The following is a 14,698-nucleotide window of genomic DNA, read 5'->3' as shown; positions in this document are numbered from 1 at the left end:
AATTCACTTTTTATTTACACTCATGTTTATTTACACTTATTCATTTCAGAGCTGTCCTACTATGCATAGTTCTTGCTAGATTTAAAAGAAAAATTGTTACAAGAGATAAAAGAAATTATAATGGAAGATTTGCCAGCCTAGCTAAATTAACTACGAAGTATTTATGAAAGCAAATAAATTAAGAGCACAAGCAAAAAATTACACAGAGAGCAAACAACATTACCATTTGCAAAGGAGGGCTTTACGAATTTAGGAGTTTTTCCAAGAACGACAGAGAACTCCACTGTGTTTATAGTGTAACAGCTCAGGATGTAATGAAATTACACTGCAGAGTACTTGAACAGTGTCATCTCATTAGACCTACAGTTGGAACAAGAGAGCCACATAAAACAGGCAGCTGCAAATGACTCCATTCTCATCTATTCTCATTTGCTATTAAAAATACCTTTCGGCAGCTTTTTTCCTTCCTGACATCCCTACACAAAGTACCCTGCAAAGTATGATACATGCACCTATTTAAATTAACAAAGGAATGACTTATTTTAATCTCACTGTGCTTTGGAGTGCTTTGGCCATTTGGATGAGCAATATATCATTACATACAACCTTCCAGCGCTGCAGGCAAGAAACTCAGAGCGTGCAGCATTTGGTGGGAGCCAAACAATTTCTCTAGCACACAACTGTGTCAAATGCATGCATGTATTCATTATTGAGAATGCGAGGAAATAGCTTTGATGTAGTGGAAAAAAGAAGATGATAAAAGCACCTCTGAAATGTGTGTGTCATTATCAATGGTGGCAGATAGATACAACTGCAGAGCCTCCTATGTGATTAGTAAATATACATATAATTGCTGTGACCAATTATCAGAAAAATGAGATAGGTAATTACAAGACAGAAAATTAACCAGAACTCTTATTAAGGTTTCATTTCCAATTCGAACAATTGGAAACTGCTGGAAAATACAATTAAATCAAAAGTAAACGAAGAGTAAAAGGAGAAGCCAGCATCGCTCTACAATTTTCAAAGAGTTCTATTAAATGTATAGAATGTTTGACATGCACCTTCGTTCTTGTTGAATTTGTCCAAGAGGAGGGAAAGGTTAGTATTTCTAAAATTAAAAAAAGACATCAGTATAGGAAGGTTTTCACTGGAGAGTAGAAGAAACATAAGGAAACACAGAGCCTTTAAACTTTCCCTAGTTCAGAGAATCACATGCAGAAGTTAATCATATGTAAGATGAAAAATTCAGGGCTGTGCTGAATGGAGACAGGCTGGTGTACATATTTCCATGGTTTTCTGCTGTCCTACCTATACTCAGGTCTGAGTTTAGAAATGGTAACTGTCCCCGCTCCCAAGTGGGATGTGGGGATTAAAACAGAACAAATCCACATAACACACAAAATGCTCACTGGATACATTTCACACAACTCTTTGAAAACTGGAAGCTGGAGCTACCTCTGCAGAGCACTCTGGGGAGCTAGTTCTGCGCAGGGACCACCCCTTCATCAGAAGAGAGCACTGCCAATCCCACCAGGGGCACAAGTGAGGAGGATCTAAAATGCTCATCTTCTGAGAACTGCAAATGTGGATCAATTTATGCCAGAGTGGAGGAGGAGGGCAGGCAGCACTTAACACCTATTTGGTAGGTGATAATTTCTGCAATCACAAAGAGGGCAGCACCACAGGATCTGCCTATACCCAGGGCTCTGGAGCGGAGCCCGCGGAGCAGCTCCAGAGCAGTGGAGCTGCAGGTTTTTGCCTGGAGCTGGAGCAGAGCCGGAACACAGCTCCAAAGCCCTGCCTATACCAGAGTGAAACTACATTATGGAAAGTGGAGTGAACATCCACTGAATTGTATGAAGCAATTGGAGACCCTCCCTCTACTTCACTGGAACTAGAGTTCCTGAGTTCCCTGGGTCAGGAATCAACAGAACTATAAGAAACACCACACTAAAAAACTGCAAGGTACTCAGTAACACGACATCATTAATACCTTTGTCCTGAAACTCCCTGTACAGAGCACAGCAAGTAGCCCAAGGCTGCTGTGCTCCAGCCAAGCGAGAAAGGAGGCTTCACCTGGGTGCGAGCGAGGTCAAAGGCAAAGCACAGCCATCCACCATGAGTGGAAATTTCTAACTCACTGCACGCCGGCTCCCTTCTATCTTAGGCACTTATAAGCGAGGCTGCGAGGACATCAATCACAGCAGTTTCCAGGTGATACTCTACTCTCAGAAGTTTAGAATAAAAAGAAGTGGGGGCAGTAGGTGGAGGATAACCTACATGATTCTCAGCATGTAAACTGGGTGCTTAGCTCTAGTCTTTCCATTGAGTTCCATGGGCTTCAGATGCAGTCCTTAAGGCTCATTTCTGCTAATGGGCGCAGACACCCTGGCAACCACATGGCAGCACACCTATCAACACTGACTTCTGTCCAGCTCATCACTTTTTATCTTGCTATTATATGAGCAACGCTCTGCCTCCACAGCATGCGAGAGCAGGCCCTAACTGAAGTCACTAAGCGATGCCCACCCCTAGGCAGACGGCCAGCAAATTTCACTATGAAAGAATAATATTTCAAGTACATACTGTAACTTAAACCATACTGGTAAAGTGAAGTAGTAGTGATGTTCTGTGAACTATTCTGAAAATGTATGCCATAAGTATTGAAAACTCAACAACCTGGAGTCCAGGGAAGAAAGATGGTGAGTCGTCCAGTTTGCAATGGGGCCAAACAGGAAGTGACATTTGGAAATTATTACTTTAGGCAAGTCAGAGATCACTTTTTTGAGACGAGGTTTATTAAGAATATTAAAATTCTGCTATAGGATTCAATACAGATTCCCACATAAAACTTACTACAAGCTAAGGCCTCATTACAAACTGTGATATACAATAGTTTAATGAATTGCCAACCAGCCAACTTGATTAAAGCTGTCATTTTATCTTCCCTGGGAAACCAAACAAGCCAAAGTGGTACCTATGCATGGAGAATGAATTGAATTTAAGACATGATATTCTATTCTGTTAACCTGCACATAATTGCACCAAAGACAGCTAATTGCATCAAATTAATACCTTCATTTCACTTCTGAAAATACCTGCTGAAATCTACAAGCATGCAAGAGGAAGCACATCTTAGCCTCCATTGGAAAGAGCTGAAAGAGCAGACAATCAACCTACCTTCTTCCATAGTAAAACGTTAAAAATTGGCCACTGAGCTTGCTCACATACACAGAATTTTTGAAATCATAGTAGCTGGAGATGGAACACATACATTAGATTATCATTTCCATCCCATGCACTAATATCAACATTAATATTTTTATTTAGAGAATGAGTTTGTTGTATGTGCTTAGTTACAAATTTAAAAATACTCTGTACATGAAACTACTCCCAATATGTAAAATGCTGCTGTTGTTACCTGCTGAAATTTGAGCAACCACTATGTTGTTACATATGAAACAAAAAGCCAAACAAAATCTAAGCAAAATAAATACATTTTACGTTGTGTCCTGAAGTTCACTAGACTGGAGCACCGGTGGACTCTCAAGGGGATGAAAATACGATAAAATAAAACAAAGCCTCAGAAATCCCCATCAAGTCTTCATGCTAACTTTTTTTTGCACATTCTGCATAAGAAAATATTGTCACACATGTGGAGTAATATTAGTGAATTGCCCACATGAGATCTAATGGCCAACTTTATTTCATTCTACCAAAGAACAGAGTCTTATTCTATACAAGGCCAAAAGAATGCAGTGTAAAATTTTGCAGAGGATGGGGAAGAGGTACATACTTTTTAAACTCCAAAAAATAACAAAATGGACTCTCTTTTTTTTTTCCAGTAAAATTTGGCACTCTTTGTTCAATATGTCAGGGCTTCAGTCCAGGGGTTCTTCTGTACTTCTATTTCTAAATTACTAACTTCTAAATAGAACGGCTTATTAATGGGAAGGTTGATACAACCTTAACACTAGAGCCATAAATACACTGCTGGGAGACCGATGCCAATCAGCTTTAGAACTTTACAAGCCATTTTCTCCTCTGCATCTTGTTTCCAAAACACCCTACTAGCCCAAGTATCAAAACAACATTTATGTAAGCAAGACCTAACACAGAAAAGGACAATGTTTAAGTCTCGGCAGCTTTTGAAGTGCTTGGTCAGCCTGATTCTCAAAAACAACTGAAATGTGCATGTACAGTGAGTACAGAGAAGGGCAGCAGGAGGGAAAAAAAAAAGTTTGAGTGATGCCTTTGCCTTGTGAATAATGAACAGTTCAGGAAGGTCAACCCATTACAACTGAAACCGTTTAATTATTAATTATGCACAATCTATGAGCAAAAGGACAAGTTCAGAATGTTTAATGTGTGGTAACTCCAACTGGACCCTCTGTTGGCATCGTTATTAGCACTTGTCAGCAAGGTGCTCAGGCATAAAGAAAAAAGCACAGCAGCAGAAAATCTGAGCTGAGGTGGGAGGGCTTTAAACTTCAAACACTGCTCCTGATATTTAATTTATAAAGTGACAACTCTCTGCTATAGAGCTTATCGACTTTCATGGCATTTAGGTAAGTTGCATTATCTAAATGAAGACCTGGGAATATTTACACTTAGAGAATCTCTTTTGAATCCCTCTTCTTTAAAGAGAGAGGGACTGGCTTTGGAGGAATGAACACAGTCTTCAGAATTCAAATGCTCCTTTCCAATCTGTGCATATAAGTTACCAGGTCTGGGTTTTATCCTCATTCACTACACAAACCTAGAGCCTCTCCCATTTCTTCTGGTCTGAGAAGCACTGAGCAACCAGAACTTCAGCAGGTACAGAACCACCACTGAGGATCAGGCCTTAGTCATACAAACCAGCCCCAAAAGCTAAAGAAAGAGGGGAGCAAAAATGTATTTGGCATGCTTATCTCCTTCCTCTGCTGAGGCCACTACCTTGGATCCATGATTTTGTGTGTGTGTGTGTGTGTGTGTGTGTGTGTGTGTGTGTGTGTGTGTGTGTTTTGGGGTGGGCATGGTCACCTGGAAAGGAACAAATTCAGGGAGCTGCTGCTCTAGGCGGCATGCTCTTCTTGGAAACATTCTCAAGTTAATGACACTCAAAACCAACTTCCAACCTACAACCTCTACTCACCTTCAGGGATGTGCCATAGACCAGCTATGGCAGCGTGGCTACCAAGATGGCTCCAGGAAGGAGGCCAACTGTAGAGCAGTGCAGAGACAAGCCCAAGTTCCCTGCTACCTGAAAGGCAGAGGCCAGATTTGTAGCAAGTCCACTGGCTCTATGCTATTTGGAGGCTTTGCTCAGCTACTAACCCTTCCTCTCTGTGACATTTTGCACAGCTCCAGAGCTACTGCTATTTTATGTAAGTTTTTCCTCTGTGCATGTGTTTGTGCGGAAGGAGATGACATGGCCCTCTGGCTCTATGGCCACGAGAGGAGAGCTAACGTAAGAGAACAAACCAAATCCAAGTTACTGCCTTCTTGGATGCATCCAACGAAGTGGGCATTCACCCACGAAAGCTTATGCTCCAATATGTCTGTTAGTCTATAAGGTGCCACAGGACTCTCTGCCGCTTTTACAGATCCAGATTAACACAGCTACCCTTCTGATACTTGATCCCTTCTTGGAGTTTTCCCAATATACCCTGGCTCTGAGATTGCAGTCTCCTCTGGACAGAGACTCTTGTATGTTAATGGGGCACATCTACAGTGCTTAATAAATCACTCCTGTGAGCAGAGTTTTGGGATACCAGACCAACCTGAACAGGGTTATAGAATTTTTAGGCACTGCTACTGTGTCCTGCTTCTCTTTTACTACTTAGTAACTTTCAAGTGAGCTTTCAAAGAACATATTTATTTTTACACAGTAGCCAACATTTAATTATGAGAAAGACAGCTGTGGGTAAGTACTTAGTCTGATTTTCAGAAGTGCTACATTTTACACTAACCAGAAAAAAACCCTGTGCAATTACGTGTAATAAATGCACTGTAGTTTGAAAACTACTTAAATGTGACCAATGGACTGAAATATTGACCACGTTCAGCTGTATTCCTAAAAATATGCTACAGACTTCTTACTAAATTTGTTTTAAGATTCCTCCAGAAATCTGACTACACGTGAATCCTTTAGAGTAACAAGGTTTGCAGAATACAACAGAGGCTGGAGGAGATTCAGATAGCCAGACTTATAGCATTTCTAGACTGCCCGGATTTTACTGCCAACCTGAGCTGGAAGGTGAAAGATGACTACATTTGTACACTGGGTCAGTCCTTGCTCTTTTCTTAGTGGTAGGTGCCAATTGTGACAAATTATATGTGGGGGCGTTTTGGTGTGAAATTCTGTCTGCTGGGACTGGAGTGTCAGCAGTAAACTCATTTATTTCAGGCTCTCCAGCTGGACTAGAAACAAGGTTGAAAGGCCATTGTTTTATCCACCAAAACACTGAGACTACCCTCAACACTGCAAATCAAGCGAGAACTAGCTGTTCACCAGGATAGCTTTGTCTACAAGTTCTTGCAGGAGTAGGGTGGGGGAATTATATACATAAATAGATACTTGTGTGCATAAATATATATAATCTCACATATAATCACACTCTGGATATTTCAAGTACTCAGTCATTTTTCTCCTGAGGCATTTGCTACTGTAAAATGTTTTCCAGAATTTGGCACAGGCAAGAAAGATGAACAGAGTAACTAACCTTAGGAATTACCTACAATGTATATTATGTCATTTTCTACCTTTTGCCAAGCTTTGTATTTGTTAATATGGCTCTCTGAAGGTTTTTTTAATCCCTTGCAGTTAAGTGTATAGGTAGCTGGAAAACAGGTTAATCTTTTAACCGTAACTGTAATTGCTTTCTCTCTAAAAACAAACTTAAGAATTTTTTCCTCTCATTGCTGGTCTCTTGTCGATCATAAGCTACCAGAGCAGAGCAATGTTTTAGGTAGATACACGTATACGCACGCCCCTTTCAAATAGCTAAGGCACAGCAGCATGAAACACAGCCTCTTCCTGTTCACACCAAAGGGACTTCACTTGAAAAACTAAAACCATTTATTGTTGCCTTTTTCCTCTGTATACTCCCAATGCATTTTTATTGCTTTTTCATAAAACACTGCTGCAAATAATCAAGCATGACCATTGACATCCACAAGATTGAGTTTTAGGAACCATTAAATGAGCTCACCCTCTTGGGAAGGTTCTTGCTCAGGTTGGTCTAAAGGTAATTATTCAGCAATTCCTACCTGTGGTTTTACCTTGTTCCTATAGAAGTCTTTGAATCTCATACACTGGTAAGGTCACAGTTTCTGTCTCAATAAAAGTACAATTGGTCTAGGACATAAATTACGATGAACCATATTATTTATGGATTTTGTATATGTATATATCATGCATACATATGTCATAATTTATATACATATATTCTGATACTTGACTTTCTTCTCTCTTCAGAAACATAACATAAAAGTTTTCAGGATTAAAATATAGAAATCTATGCAAAATCTGTATATTATATTCTGATGGCAACATAGATAGAAACATTCTATAAAAAGATTCATAAAGGAAAAGTCAAGCTGTGCTGAATATTGATCCTATGCAAGCTGTTATTCTATACTATATAATGTAGATTGAAGAATCCAAAAATGAGCATTGGTGCAACATTAAGTTTGAGAAATTAAGCTCTCGAAAGGTTAACGTTTCTCTTGTAACATTAATTTGGTCATGTTGCACGTACTGTATATTTTTACAGATATGCCACAGCAATAAATGAAAGGTTGCATTTGACCAGGAAAAGCAACTACAACATGGAGTATGTGCTTTACGGGCAAGTTAATTTTGCAGAGGAAGCCTTACATTTTGGAATTTGACGACATTTGAATGCGCGATGTCTGAACACTAACATTGCATTAATGCTCATTTTTGCTTTTAAATTTCTCAGCATTATGAATGAAAAAAAAGAAGATACCCAGAGCTCTTCAGTTTGTGGAGCTTGTAAACTCCTTGAAGCTGATCCAAACTGCAGTCCTGTGAAGCTTAGCTTCTCTGCGGAGGTGGGGTGAGTTAACAAAGAGATTTAAAAAACAGAAGAGAACATTTCTCCAAAAATAATAGAAAAGCTCTCACATGTAAACTTCCAAATTTAAGCTTTCATGACTAAAACTAATAAAACTATTTTCGTCAAACCGGACTGTTTTAAAAGTCCTAATAGCTGCAAAACGTGCAGTGATCACAATGCTGCAATCCCTTACTCACAAAAGCAGTCCGTGCTCCTGTGAATAGTCTCTTTCAAAACAATATCGCAAGTCCGAAGTTTCGAATGTCACTGGTTCTACATTATGCAAACACAAAAAAACTGATTAGAAGAAAGAAAAAATAATTTGCTTCCCTCCTGCCCTGACCGTAACTCAGAACAGCTGAATTTTTTAAAAACAAACAAAATCACCTTTGTGTTGAGACCAGCTATGGAAACTTTCAGCCAAAAAAGAATCGCTTGGAGAAGGCTATTGAAAAAGAAGGGGTTAGACGCTGGAACTCAAGCTTTACTACAAAAAAAGAAAAGGAGTACTTGTGGCACCTTAGAGACTAACCAATTTATTTGAGCATAAGCTTTCGTGAGCTACAGCTCACTTCATCGGATGCTGTAGCTCACGAAAGCTTATGCTCAAATAAATTGGTTAGTCTCTAAGGTGCCACAAGTACTCCTTTTCTTTTTGCAAATACAGACTAACACGGCTGCTACTCTGAAAGCTTAACTACAGCGCTTGCTACCACAAATGGTACAGTACAATGAAATCCGGTTTAAGCAACCACCCATGGGACCAGCAACAATTGGTTTCCTAGTAGAGATACTTTAACTAAATAAAAGCCAAACCAAATAGCCCTGGAGAGCTTGGGGATAATTCAAAGCAGTTGTTTAAGACAGGGGATTGCCTACTGGATGTGGTCCATAGCACAAGTTTCATCCGTCTATTCATCTCTGGACATATAACAGACACCCCTAAAGCTGACATGCTGAAAAGCCAAGAGCTGTCAGGTTTAGCCTCCTGGGATTTGCCATATGGATCCAAAAACATCTGTATGTTTTCCTCAAATTCATTTGGCTGGCTGGCTGGAGCATCGTAAGCGCTAACGTTTTTAAACTATTTCATTTCGAATATGTTTGAGGAAATAACTAGACAATGAAGTCTCATGTAGAATTCAAGGTGTGCTGCACAACACAGAAGAGTGTAGCTATAGGTTTGAAGCTTAAGAACAATGCCATTGCTTGTTTTGATCAAACAAGGAGGACACAAGAATGCACTATGACTTCGGCCCCATGTACTCTATGACCAACTGAACCTAAATTCTGTACCCCACAGCACACTGGGTAGTAGACTGGAAATTCAAGGCAGTCTCATTTAAATATTAAACTGAAGGTTTTTAATAAATTAAATATGAAAATGCATAATTACAATCAGTGCAGTGGCCCTTGTGTTATTTATTTTCATACTCATTCTCATTCAATTTATTTTACGCTGTCCACAGTTTTCAATGTGCTACACACTCCTATACAGCCAATGCACAGCCACATCACAAAAGTTGTTAGGAGCGATGCTGGAGGCTTTGGCAGCTGGGCAGAGAACAGCTGGGATTTTGACATCTGTGGAATTTGGGAGGCAGTCTGGTATTGAAAGCAGTGAAATAGCTAAAACTGTAGCTTTTAAATTGTAATCTTTACGTTTAAGAGTCAACCTATTGAGATGAATTGGGGCAGAATACACCTCCAAGAACTACTGCTTCAGACATCCGCAGGCAACGCCGCACTGATTTACACTCATGCTATCTGTGTCTCCAAGTTATATTCACCACCACGATGAGTAGGAATGATTTTTTGAAAAAACGTAACCAGAGATTCAGAAGCGTGATTTTGTGGCCGGGGTGGACTGTACATTAAATTCTGTGGCTGCACAATTGTGGAACAGAGGGCCACAACCAGGACACCTCTCAGGCTGGGCACTGAGCGTCTATTTTCAGTAGAACTCCATGCTCATTCATGTTGGTATGCTGCTGGAAAGGCTGCATTCACAGCAACTGATGTGTATCCTTCCCAGGAGGGATTAACCCACACTGCTCAGCGTTCCCATTCAACATTTCTGAGAGTTGCAGATGAACAAAGTTGATTGCTAGAATATCAAATGATACACAGCACTCAAATGGCACCAGTCTGCCTATATTAGTGGCTGTGCCGTTGGATGAACTGATGTTAACGCTATTGTATCCTCACTTTTGGACCATCAAGCATAAGTTCCATCATGGAAGGGAGAAGATGCTATGACAAGGACTGTTGCTTAAATTAGTATGTCCTACTGATAACTGCAACAACAAGGCCAAATCATATAAGTGTCCCATTTCATGGCCCTATCAGATAAGTGTCCCATTCATACAATACTCCTCAATAAGCTGCACCAACTAATAATGATAATTCATTAATAATTTGGGCTAGCTAGAAAACAAGAACTCTGTTTCATAAAAAAATCTCAACGTTTCCAAATTTGTTTTCTTTCTGAGAGTTTGTCTCTCTCAATTTCGTTTATTGGAGCTGTTCCACTTTGTATAAATAGTTAAATATTGACTGGGCCAGAGAGAGACTGCCTCTCTAGCCAACTGGCTAGGCCTCTCTCACTTGAGATGTGGGAGATCCAGGTTCAAGTCCCTGCTCCAAATCAGGTAGAGTAGGGATTTGAACCTGCATCTGCTACATCGATCTGATTCAGAGTAGGAACTGAACCTGGCTCTCGCACATCTCAAATGAGTACGCTAACCACTCGGATCCTGGTTATTCTGGGGTGGGTGGGTCTGTGCATGTGTGCACACGTGTCTCTTTCTTCCCCACACTCCTGGGTCCTTAGAAACCTTCCTGAAGAGTGTTTTGTTGAAACTGATATATTTGCACAACAAGTTTCAGTTTTGAATTGACATTTTGTGACCAGAAAAAAAAAAAGGTGAAAAATTCCTGACCACATCTATTAATAATAAAGACATTACAAAGAACTGACAGAACAGTTTACAACTACCTCTCAAATCACTTACTAAACATGTGGAATTTCTGCAGGAAAATGTCAATACTAATTCATGGAAAGAAACAGAAAAAACACTTCTCTTGATCTGCTATAGTTAAGGAGTCTTATAACTCATTCTTGCTAGATTAAAAAAATTTTCAGTTAAAAAGTCAACTTTACAACAACTTTTCCAGAATTAGCCATGATCCTGAATTTTTCACCATGGGTTAAAAAATGAACAGCATCAAAGATTACATTTTCATGACAACCACAAATATTTTTAAATAAGGGTTTTTCTTATGTCAGGTGTCACCATACATATAGTGTTTGTTAACAATCCAGAATACCTATGTAACACAAGAACGACCTCTTAACAAGTTTGCTCATCAATACATCATATGAATTAACCATAATTATAAATGAACAGAACATTAACTTTTGGATTACTTTCTGTTTTGGTGGAATGGATAATAATAGTTTTAGAGGAATAATGATTGCCAACAGAACAAATGACTTTTAGAAAGAGTCAAGATCTTAATGCTAATTCTGTGTTACCATAGTTAAAAATGATCAAACTGCATTTATTTCAACATATTGCACTTTGAAAGGAGATAACCAGATCTCTTAGCATTGTACCTTGCATTAAAAATAGACCACGATAAGTTTTCTGTTTTCCCTGGATACGTTTCAAAAACTGTAATACTCTTTTCATCGACCACAACATGAGACATCACCATGACTGTTTCTAACCTATCTGTATAATCCCATCAAGCCTCAACTCTATCCATCTGCAGCTTATAAAATATGTTACAGTCATAGTAAAACACGGCACTATCAAAAGCATGTAGGCCTCTATTCTGCAAAGCACTTAAGCATGTGCTTAAAGTGAAAACACATGCTTAAGTTCCATTGCTTAAGTGCTTTGATAAATAAAGATGGACTCAAGCACTTGCTGAAATTGCTTTGCTGTATGTGGGCCTTATATAGTGGAGGGAATTACAAACAAAAACATCTCTGTCAGGAAGAACTACTGGTCTACTCAAAGGCTTTTGAAAAAATATCCTGATCCCTGAATGACATCAGCCCCACCAGCCAGCAGCAATGCCAGCCAGCTCTTCTCCCCAGTAGACAAGCCTGGAGCCAACTCGGGATACCAGGTTTATGACTCCCTCAGGAGCCCATCTACGTGACTGAGTCACATAGAGATGTCAGACTGCAGTTTCATCCCACACTAGGTTCAAGGTCACTGAACAGAAGCTCCAAGGTCATGCGCTTTGACCACCCTAGGCAAGACGGTTGGGCATTGCACTGCCACTGGACACCCACCTTAAGGAAAGTTTCTTTAAACAACTCTGTGATAGTCATATTTATAGGGAAAAAAGACCCAGATTACCCTGTTCCACCTAGAAGGGTCACAGTTAGAGAGTCAAGAAAAAGATTCCAGGAGTTAAAACTTGTGACTCATTATCATTCTCTCCTCAGTGGCGAGGAAATACGGCCTACCAGCTCTTTGGAGTCTGAGAATTCCTGTGGAAATCGGGTCCTATCCTCACAGGTCCTAAGGCACCCATATGGAAAGCCTGTTGCTCTCTGCTGTTTCCCTGCCATACCCATGGTAGTGTGACTCATTCAGGAGCGTGTGCTGCGAGTGGTCCACTGCTGTGCACGACCGGTTCCGGGGGAGAGAGAAGCTACAGATCATCACCTCTAGCTGTTATGATCCTCATTAAGCTAGGTGGGGAATTCTGCCTCAATATCTACGGGTTCCTGAGGAAACATGTGCAGAGCAACTGCAGGCTGGAGGGGAGGTGCAGAGCTCTGCTCCCCCGTCCTGTGTGTTTTAGGACCTCTCAGCCCCTATTTCCCCTCTATATACTCTACCACAGAGGGGAGCATTTGGCCCAAGATAATCAGTCTTACAACACTAAACATTTCTAATCGCTAATACCCATGTTAGCAAGAACTTACTGAAAACAGCAGCAGCTGTACAATGCCAGATAATAAACAGACGATCTCTCATGAGGTCCTGATGTGGAAAGAGTCATACACATTAGCACAGTAAGTGGGTCCCATTATTGTTCCCCAACATGGGCAAAGAGCTGAGGGAGAGGGAATAGGAGGAGGGGAAATAAAGCAAGTTAAGAATAAAACAAACAAGATTAAAAATGGGTATATTAACAAGAGTATACGGGGTGGAGGAGTCTAGAATGTCTAACAAAGCACAAAGAGAAGAGAAATACATCATCTGTTAAGGACAATACTACACATGACCTAGAACACAATAACCCTTACAATAAATGCCCACCAAGATACTCTCCTGGTAAGAGTCAGCACCTCCAAGTGATGCAACCACTAATCTAAACCCTATATATCTTATTAAATGACCCTCTAACAATACAAACCTGCCAAGCAAACACTACAGATCCAATTCACTGAACTATTTCCCACAGGCTGGAAGTGTTCTTGACATGCAACCTCCATTTAGCAACTGAGCCTGATACAAACAAAGTCAGTTGCACTTTTAAAACTTAAAATCGAGTTGCATATGGAAATCTAAAATCCTAATATTCCCACATGCTTAACCACTGGCGTAGGAGAATGATGGTTCAGTTGCATATTATGGAACATAAAATAAGTTAAAACAAGAAATACTAGACCACCTCAGTGACTATTTCTCAATGCCCAGTGATGTTTACGGACCACACCAAGACTCCTGGCCAAAGTGATCGTAAGGTGAGATAGCAACAACTCTGATCTTAGATAAAAAAATGTGACAGCTGCAAGAAGCTGTCAACATATCATGTAGTTCCTTGAGACTTTTTTGTTTTGTTTTTTTTAAATAAGCTCCTTTTCACAGAGCTGATCTTAGATTCAGGGATTGCTATGCTACCAAATCACTAAAGGCAAGTCATCTACAGGTGACATCCCAGGCATAAGTATGGGAATATGTTGCAACTTCTTTGGGACACAGACTTTTTTGCTCCAAGCACTTAGCACAGTGGGGCTCCTAATCAGGGCCTGTAAGTCCGACCTAAATAGTAATAATTAATGCAGGTGCTAGGAAATCTGAAAAGCTCAAAGAACCAGATCAGTGCTAGACGAATGACCTCCCAATGATGTGCTCATACATGTAAGCATGTCCTCACCCTCCAATAAAGCATGTTGATCCTGCAACATATACTTGTCAATGCTGGGAGAATCACCTAAACTTTACACCCAAGCACATTCTGAAATTTTGGGTCAATTCTACCCACTGAAATCCGTATCTTATTTAAATAAGTAGCTTCCTGACAAAAGTATTACCAAATATGCTGCAAGTGACTGCAGTATAAAAGAAACGTCCAACAGTTAACAGAGGTAGCATCTGTAGTTAAAGGAACATTGGGGTAAAAACCAAGTGCCTTGGGCATCAGACTTTAGTGCTTAAATCAAGCTAAGTGAGCACAATATAAACAGTAGGTTAGAATGACTAGGATAGTGCAGTTCGAAGTGACAAAACTGTTCCACCACCACAGTCTGATAGAACATCATTGAAACTCCGCAAGCTTTCAAAAAAAAGTCTTGATGTTTTTGTCAAAGCTTCCTAATCAGCATCATGTATTACATCTAAAAACAGCAACCTAAAAATGAGACAAAATGTACAGGA

The 14,698-nt window shown here is 40.0% G+C and overlaps 1 protein-coding gene across 9 annotated transcripts in view; it reads right to left on the bottom strand.

The window, feature by feature from the left end:
• Nucleotides 1-14,698, bottom strand: part of MAP2K5 (mitogen-activated protein kinase kinase 5) — a 213,835-nt gene that overhangs the window by 39,597 nt on the left and 159,540 nt on the right. The window lies entirely within an intron of this gene.

This window comes from Lepidochelys kempii, chromosome 10, assembly GCF_965140265.1.
Source record: "Lepidochelys kempii isolate rLepKem1 chromosome 10, rLepKem1.hap2, whole genome shotgun sequence".
NCBI lineage: Eukaryota > Metazoa > Chordata > Testudines > Cheloniidae > Lepidochelys > Lepidochelys kempii.
The sequence above is the reverse complement of the archived record's forward strand: the minus strand, read 5'-3'. Positions and strand labels throughout refer to the sequence as shown.